General features: G+C 35.2%; 1 pseudogene; it reads left to right on the top strand.

Annotated features, from left to right (window-relative positions):
- Positions 1-4,994: 4,994 nt before the first annotated feature.
- Positions 4,995-6,424, top strand: LOC120177602 (annotated as a pseudogene).
- Positions 6,425-9,495: the final 3,071 nt, after the last annotated feature.

The following is a 9,495-nucleotide window of genomic DNA, read 5'->3' as shown; positions in this document are numbered from 1 at the left end:
AGTAGGTACATGAATAATCTGGGCAAGGTACACTGGGAAGCAGTCAAATGGATCCTCAGATATCTGCGAGGTACTACAAACAAAGCACTTTGTTTCAAAGGTGGAGATACGATACTGACAGGCTATGTAGATGCTGACTTAGCCGGAAATATTGACATCAGAATGAGCACTACAGGGTATGTCTATACTCTAGGAGGAACTGTAGTGAGTTGGATTTCTCAACTACAGAAGATAGTTGCTCTCTCCACAACTGAAGCAGAATATGTCGCTGTTACGGAAACCATCAAGGAGATGGTTTGGCTCCAAAGTTTCTTGGAAGAGTTAGACAAGAAACAAGAAAACAATGTCTTGTATTGCGACAGTCAAAGTGTTATCCATCTAGCAAAGAATCCGTCTTTTCATTCCAGGACGAAGCACATACAATTGAGATATCATTTTATCCGATCTCTTCTGGAAAATGGGATTTTGAAACTTGAAAAGATTAGTGGAGCTCAAAATCCAGCAGACATGTTGACAAAGACGGTGACTACGGACAAACTGAAGTTGTGTTCAGCTTTAGTTGGCATGCTAGAATAACAAGACCACAAATACTGCTGCATTGATCGAGGTGTGAAGACAGATTAAAATCAGTCTTCAAGTGGGAGATTGTTAAAATTTAATTTTAAAGTTTGGCAACCAACTTTGAAAAATGTTTTTCAAAGTTTGGTAAATGTTTCTTTGAAAAATGTTTTTCAAAGTTTAGTAAAGTTTGGTAGATGTTTGTTGAAAATAGGAATGGGTAAATTCACTTTAGTTATTGCACTTTATGGTATTTTCAAATATTAATCTCTAAGTTTCAACTATAAATATCCTAGCTCATTTAGCTTCAAAATCATCCCAAATCCCAAAATCATTTTCTTTCTCCCAATACTAGATAGCTTTCTTGTGAGTAGTGAGTGTATTGTAAACACCTGTAAATTTTCTCTCTTAATAAAAGATATGCATCAGTCCGAAGACGTAAGTAAAATTGGCTTAACTCCGTTATCAATTTCGGATATTATTTTTTCGCTTTTATTTCGTATTCTCACTAATTTGATTATAAAAAAATTACTTGTTCTCGTTTATTTACCAACATGGAGTTTCTCTCTGACTCCATCCGTGACATGGGCTGCCCGCATAGAATTCATAAAATTATCATGGAGCCGGATATTCTTCCACCATTCAAATTCTCTGGAATGGATCTCTTTATGAGGAATTTAAACCGACTAGAGGATCCGTCAGGGGTGTCCGCTTTCCCTCTATCTCTTTGTTCTTTGCATGGAGCGTCTGAGTCATAGTATTAATTATGCAATGGACGTAGGACTCTGGGAGCCGATTATTCTTTCACGCGGTGGTCCCACTCTATCACACCTATTCTTTGCTGACGACTTAATCATCCTCTGCAAAGCAGCTGAACATCAGGCCACTCTTGTCAGAGTTATCCTTGATCAATTTAGCAGATTTTCTGGTCACAGGGTAAACTCGAACAAAACCAAGGTCTTTTTCTCTTCCAATGTTGAGGACGAGTCTGCCGAGAAGCTTTGCTCTCTTTTGAACTGTCAACGCGCTATGAACCTTGGGAATTTTTTGAGTCTGCCTCTTTTTCACACTAGAGTAATGAAAAGCACATTCCAGTTTATTATTGATAAAGATCGTAACAAGTTGACCAACTGGACAGTCTCTAATCTTCCTTTGGTCGGGCGGGTTACCCTGGCTAAGGCGACTCTTATGGCCATCCCAAACTACTTCATGCAAACGGTGGCTATCCCAAAAGGTGTGTGCGACCAAATTGAACAGATTGCTCATCAATTCATATGGGGAGGCACGAAAGAAAACCTCAAAGCGGCTCTTTTTAATTGGAAATTTTGTTTCCAACTGATTACTCAGGGTGGCCATGGTATTAGACCTCTCCAAACTCAAAATGAGGCCTTCTTGACTAAGTTGGGGTACAATTTATTGATGCAGCCAGAAGCTTTGTGGGTTAAAGTGATGCTCTCCAATTATAAAATGAACGAGATGCTCCTCGTTCAAATCAAAGCCAAAAACGGTTATTTTATTTGGAAACCGTTATCTCAAGTTTGGGATATTGGCGATATTGGCGATGGAAGGGACATCAAATTTTGGTTCGATAACTTGGTCTCTGGAACAAAGCCACTCGCTGAAATTACCAATCCTACTCATATCACTAAAGCTAATATGGTGGTACGGGATTTGGTGCTTAATAATGAGGATTGGAACACGTCCCCATTGAATCAACTTTTGAATGAGGATATAGTTAAACTCTTAATGGCTATCCCGCCTCTAAGGGATGATATGGGCACTGATCAACCTGTGTGGCGTGGAAGTGACAATGGCATTTGCACCGTCAAAGCTGCCTTCAACGAGCTCAATAGTAGTGAGTGGGATCCTCGAAATAAAATTTGAAGATTAGCTTGGAATTTTGATGGCCCGCACAGTGAAGCAATTTCTTTTGTTGGTTTTTCACTACCGTTTAATGGTAAATTCCGAAAGAATGAGGGAAGACCCTAAGTGCCCGGTTTGCCAATGTGAGAATGAAACTATAACCCATGTCTTACGGGACTGCCGACGGTAAAACTGGTTTGGAATCAATTTATCCCTCGCAACTATCGGAATGAATTTTATTCCTTACCTCTTTTTGACTGGATCCGCACTAATCTTTACATGAATGCATGGCTTGATCGAGATAATTACTACTGGAGACATGTTTTCGGGATACTTTTGTGGCATATATGGAAACAACGTGATAATTTTGTGTTTAATGGGCAGGTTTGGTCCACCATTGAAATTACTGGATCAGCGCAAGCTTGGGCAAACTCTATTAAAGCGAACCAGAGCACAAACCATCCAAGTACGTCCGTGCATAACAGGAGACAGAGATGGCAACCTCCAAGAGTCGGGATGGTTAAACTGAATACCGATGGCGCTCTCGATACAAAAACCGGGAACGCTAGAGGTGGTGGAGTGTTTAGAGATAAAGAGGGACAGTGGCTCGGTGGCTTCAACCGGAACATAGGACGATGTTCAGCGTTTCATGTAGAGTTATGGGTGTTACTTGATGGCCTCACGTTGGCTTGGGATCGTGGTATACGGGATATCAAGGTGGAACTTGACAATAAAGAAGCTGTGGATATTCTTCAAGATGCCCACATATGTACGAGATCTCGGCCATAAGAAGAATCCATAAACGCTTCAACAATCAGTGGAATGTCAAGCTTTCTTTTGTTCAAAGAGAAGCAAATGGGGCTGCTGATGCTCTTGCACATTTAGAATGGAATGATAGCTTAGAACTGAAGGTTTTAACTGATCCGCCGAACTAGATTCAAAACATTTTGTACTATAACAGAGCAGGCGTCCCTTGAATGTTTTCACTGCTGATGCAGTTTTAATTGTAACCAATATATATATATTACTGACAAATCACATTATTATTTTCTTTTCAAAATTTTAAGTAGCATATTACATTAGTAAATCCACATAACATTGTTGAATTAATTACTTTTATAATTGCCTAGGATGGCCTAAACTATTATTTATATTCTAAATTGGTCTCTAAATATTAAAATAATTTATCATTCCTCAAACTCATAGTATTATTTCATTTTGATCATTCTGTTAATGTGACATGAATTATACTAGTTCAAAATTTTAATTTGTTTACGATCTGAACTCATGACCTAAAAAATTCTCAAGACGTTCAACAAAAATTATTTTGTTTTAGAAGGACGCAAGTTCAATTTCTATGACTTTCAAAACCAATAGAGTTAACATCACTTTGATGAAAATATCAAAATTGAATGATATTGATAGTTTAAGGAATGATATAAAACATTTTTAAAGTTTAATGATCAGTTTATAGTGGAGGTCATAATTTGAGGACTGAATAAAGTTTAAGGATCAATTTATAGTGGAGGTCATAATTTGAGGACTAATATAAAATACTACAAAGTTTAAAGATCTATTTAGGAGCCATAATTTAAGGACATCTTATGCAATCGTTTCATAAATATTACTAGAATCAATTAGTATAAAATGTAATTAAATTAATAATCAAAATTATTAATGACAGAACTTCTAGATATGCGATTTTTGCATTAAATACTCTTTAGGTGTTGTTTTATTGAATTTTACGATTATTAAAATAACAAATAATATTTTAATTATAAGACGTTGCTTTGTTGAATTATTAACTATTATAAGTTAAAAAATTATCATTCGCAATTTATATATTCTAAATCGTTCCTTTTTTTTGTTGAAAAATTAGCGGTTATCTAAGTTGAACGTTAATATTTTGATTGAGATATAATAAAATTTGATCTAAAAATCATTTAAGTTGTATTTTGTGGATTAATTCTTAGTTTATATTATACATTCGAGTCAGTGGTTGAAATATTATGTCGAGTCAATGTTTGAAAGCAATGATAGTTCCAGTAGATATCATAAAAATATAAATTTATCGTATCATAATCAGCATAATAATGTTTACCTCATAATCGTTAAAGATAAATATAAAATACATGTACAATAGAATGATTTTAAATAGTTATAAGACTCAAAAAAATAATATTTTATAGTTATAAAATAATTTTATAATTTTTAATAGTTAATAAATTTAACAAAACAATTAATATCATTTATATTCGGTAACCTAGATTAAGACAACTCTCTTGATCACAAAGTGTAGAATATGTTTGTTTTAAGAAAAGTTTACTCCCAGGATAAAAAAAGGTGAAACATGATTATGTAGTCTATAAAGGTTTGTTGTAACCTCCTCCGCAACATCAACGCCTCATTCCTGTTTAATCGACCTCTGTTTTGACAAAATAAAATCCCTGACAAATCTCATTCTGTGTGCTCCCTTCGTGATGGAATCCATCAGCATCATCACCATCTGCTCTGTTCTTTCATGGATTCCCTTACATTCCCTTGAATCCACTACATTCCATTAGCACCATACCCAAATACCCAGTTCTTTTTTTGCAGAAAAACAAAATGGAGGAGAAGCATGTTTTGTTCAGAAAATACGAGATTGGTAAGCTGTTAGGGAAAGGCACCTTCGCAAAAGTGTACCACGGGAAAGAGTTAACGACGGGTGAAAGCGTCGCCATTAAAGTCATCAGCAAAGATCAGGTGAAGAAGAAAGGGATGATGGAGCAAATCCAGCGAGAAATCTCCGTTATGCGCCTCGTCCGACATCCCAACATAGTTGAACTCAAAGAATAATGGCCACCAAGACAAAGATCTTCTTTGTCATGGAATATGTCCGGGGAGGTGAACTCTTTGCCAAAGTATTCAAAGGCAAGCTCAAAGAACACGTGGCTCGTAAGTACTTCCAACAGCTGATTAGCGCCTTCGATTTCTGCCATGTCGTGGCGTTTCCCACCGTGATTTGAAGCCGGAGAATCTTTTGTTGGACGAAAACGAAGATCTGAAGATCTCTGATTTTGGGTTGTCGGCTTTGCCGGAGCAGATTCTCAACGATGGCTTACTTCACACTCAGTGTGGGACTCCGGCTTATGTTGCTCCCGAGGTTTTGAGGAAGAAAGGGTACGATGGATCCAAAGCTGATATCTGGTCTTGTGGGGTTATTTTGTATGTTCTTCTTGCACGTTTCTTGCCTTTTCAAGATGAGAATCTGATGAAGATGAATCGGAAAGTTTTCAAGGCCGACTTCGAGTTCCCGTGCTGGTTTTCCACCGAATCTAGGCGCTTGATCTCAAAACTACTCGTGTCGGACCCCGAAAAAAGGATCACTATCGATGCCATAATGCTCGATCCTTGGTTTCGGAAAGAATTTGCACGTCCGCTCACGTTCTCGATCGAGGAATCCATCGAGGACGATGAATCCGTTGCCAAACAATCGGCCCCGAAGTTTTTCAATGCGTTCGAGTTGATTTCCTCGATGTCATCGGGGTTCGATCTGTCGAGTTTGTTCGAGGCAAGAGGAGATCGGGGACGATGTTCACGTCCAGATGTTCGGCCGGGGCAATCATGGCGAAAATCGAAGCTGTTGCAAAGGGGTTGAATTTTAAGGTGAGGAAAGCCAGGGAGGAGATCAAGATGAGATTGCAAGGGCCGTCGGAGGGGAGAAAAGGGCAGCTTTCGGTGACGGCCGAGGTGTTCGAGGTGGCACCAGAGGTTGCGATTGTCGAATTCGTCAAGTCAACTGGGGATACCTTGGAGTATGCTAAGTTTTGCGAGGAAGATATTAGGCCTGCATTGAAAGACATTGTTTGGACATGGCAAGTACTGCCACAAGTGACAACCTAACAGTTCGTAAAAATTAAGGGAAATCTTCTTTATTTACCCTTTTTTGGTTGAAGATTAGAATTTGTAAATACCTACTTTATTATTAGTACAATAATGGTATGGGTTTGGAGTTTGTGTATACTAGCCATGGAGATTTTTATCCTTTTGTTGACTTTTAAAAACTTAAAAGACAGAATTCAAATAACAGAACTGGCTGCCTGGTTTTAGTGATTGTCTGGTTTTAAGACAGTCATAGTGTGGAGATGAGGAAGCAGGGGCGGTGCTTGGGCGGCGCAAACTGCACGATCAGGGCCTAAAAAAAGCTCAAAAAATATATATATATAGTAACGTTTTTCTAATAAACACCATTATAGATACCTATTGCAACGTTTTTTAAAAAAACGCCACTATTATTGCGCAGCCCAAAAATATGCCAAAAAAAGTATATATATAGTGTCGTTTTTCTAATAAACACCACTATAGATAGACCTGAAAAACACTATTATTACCCCAAAATCAAATATATCTAACAAATAGGACCCCTTTATAAGAATTTGTACAGGGCCTTCGAAAACCTATCCACGGCCTTGTGAGGAAGTATTATGAAGATAGCTTTTCAAAGCTTTTAAATTTTCATTAGATCAGATTTTTCGGAATTACTAGTTTTTTAACGGTTTAAATCTCTAGATAATTTTTTAAGAGTAAATCATGTGTTTAATATCTAAATTGTTAGTTTTGATCTATTTTAGTACTTAAATTTTTATTTTTTTCAAAATCATATCTTAAGCTTAATTTTTGTTTCATTGTAGTACCTCTCTTCAAATTTTCATTTTTTAAAAAATATTAAAAGTTAAGTATAAAATGGATCAAAATTGATAGTTTAGGTACTAAATGTGTTAAGTTTGTAATGATGAGGTACTAAAATGAAATAAAAACTAAACTTTAAGTATAATTTAAAAAATAAACATTTAAGTATTAAAACAGACCAAAAATAATATTTTATGTACTAAATGCATAGTTTATCCTTTTATTTATTAGAACTTTTTAGTTACAAATAAAGAAAGCTAACAAATCAGCGAGTGATCCTTCTCCTTCAAATGTTCATGTCCGTCTGGAGCGCACGGTGGATTTCATTAGGAGGGTTGTTCAAGCCTGATAGGGGGTAGTAGATGCCTTTTGACCAAGACGAATGAGCGTATCAGTCACACGATTCGTCTCACGATGGATATGAGTGATCCTCACGCTCCAGTAACGTTGGAGAAGACTGGATTCTACGGATGAGGGTCGGTTCAGAGGACGGGTCGGGAGATGAGAAAACCTTAACAGTTTCAAGACTATCCATCTCGACAACAACACGATGATGTCTCAGATTCCAACCAATATTTAAACCATCAAAGAGGGCCCAAAGTTCAGCATGGAGGACCGAGCATTGACCAATAGTACGGGAATAACCAGATAACCACGTGTCCTCAGAGTCACGAAGGACACCGCCACTTGTTGCTTCCATCGTACGAAAAAAAATAATATATAGAGGGGTATTGTTATAATTATTCATAAATATATAAAGTATTATTATTATTATTATTTTCGGGTCGGGTCAAATATTTTTCACTTTAAACCTGGACTCGACCCGAATATCACATTAAAAAAATTCGACCCGACTCGACCTGAACCCGAACTTTTTTAAAGAAACCCGATCCGATTGGATCGGGTAGAAATCCGTTGGGTTCGGATCCATGCCCAGCACGGTTTGATTATAAGCCGTCAGGGTTGTTGGTTTGTCTACACTCTACATCTTCTAAATACAGATTTTTAGTTATTATTATAAATGTGTAAAACTTTTGATAAATTATCGTGATACAATAAAATGAAATTCAAGATCTTACTATCAATAGTTATCGTGATATATTCTAATTAGTCCGTCTATAAATAATTATAATAACTTAACTATTGATATATGTACTAAAAATTATTATAAATATTTCTAATTAAAACTAAAAAGTTTAAAATTTCATCACCTCTGTATTTCTTCGTCTCTAAACATCGGCTAATTATTTATCTATTAACCACAATTTTTCATTCAAATTAATAATTAAACTTACTTTGATGAACGGAAAGAAGAAGAGTGAAACGTTCCAAGTTAGTGGAAAAGGATGTGTTAATGGAAACATTTTTTATTTTCTTGTGGAAATTTCAGTTCATGTCGGACAATTTAGAAACTTCAGGATTGGGTGACACGTCCCCTCACAAACAACAATACTTTAAACCATATTTAAGCACTGCCTGCCTGCCCATCACTCAAATTGCTTAAGGAATCAACTTATTATATTATATCTTTCGGGGGTAAGTTGTAACAGATTTAGATTTTTAGGAGGCTTTGCTATAATGCTTACGAGTATGTAACAAAGTTGTAAACTATTTTAGTATGAAGCAATCCATTGTCGAAATCTTAGAAGGAATATCTAGAATTATAAATTTGTATCACTCAACTTTTTTTTTCTTATTTTGTATTATTACACTTAAATAATTTAATTATTATATTTTCAAATTATTTTTTTCATCACATATTTTATGATTTAACAATAGAGTAACTAAAACAAGAACTATTTAAAAATTAAGTGAATAAATTAAAACTTTATAAACTTTTGGGTGATGAAATTTATAATTTATCCGAGCTTTATATATAAATTTTATAATCTATTTTTGGTTAAACTACACTATTAGTTTTCGTTTTCTACTTTGGTTATTAAATAATTTTTTTTATAAGTCTATCATTAAGTTTTAGTTAAAACTTAATAGATATGATGATGTAATCTGATATAATAATAATTTTAATCTGAAAATTTTATGTGTTCTATAAATTTTCATAATTCAAAATAACGCATTTAATTTACCATTCATTTTTAATATTTGAATAAAATTCTAAACTTCTCAATTTCACACCTTCTTCTTTAAAGAAAGAAAATTTATTCTTTAAACTTCCTCCATTCTGTAAAAAAAATGAAAAATTTTTATAGGATGATAATCAGAAGATTTTCGTCACTCTAAATCAAGTGTTTTCGTAACGTAACGTAACGTAACGTGATAGAGATGAAAAATGATATATATATATATATATATATATATATAATTGTTGATGTATAACGATAGAAGTTATAAACAATTTATTTATAATTTGAAGGAAGAATTATTTAGTGATCCAAGGAACTC

Source organism: Hibiscus syriacus, unplaced genomic scaffold (assembly GCF_006381635.1).
Source record: "Hibiscus syriacus cultivar Baekdansim isolate YM2019G1 unplaced genomic scaffold, ASM638163v2 tig00112293_pilon, whole genome shotgun sequence".
NCBI classification, from domain to species: Eukaryota; Viridiplantae; Streptophyta; class Magnoliopsida; order Malvales; family Malvaceae; genus Hibiscus; species Hibiscus syriacus.
Note: the sequence above shows the minus strand (reverse complement) of the source record. Positions and strands in the feature narration are given on the sequence as shown.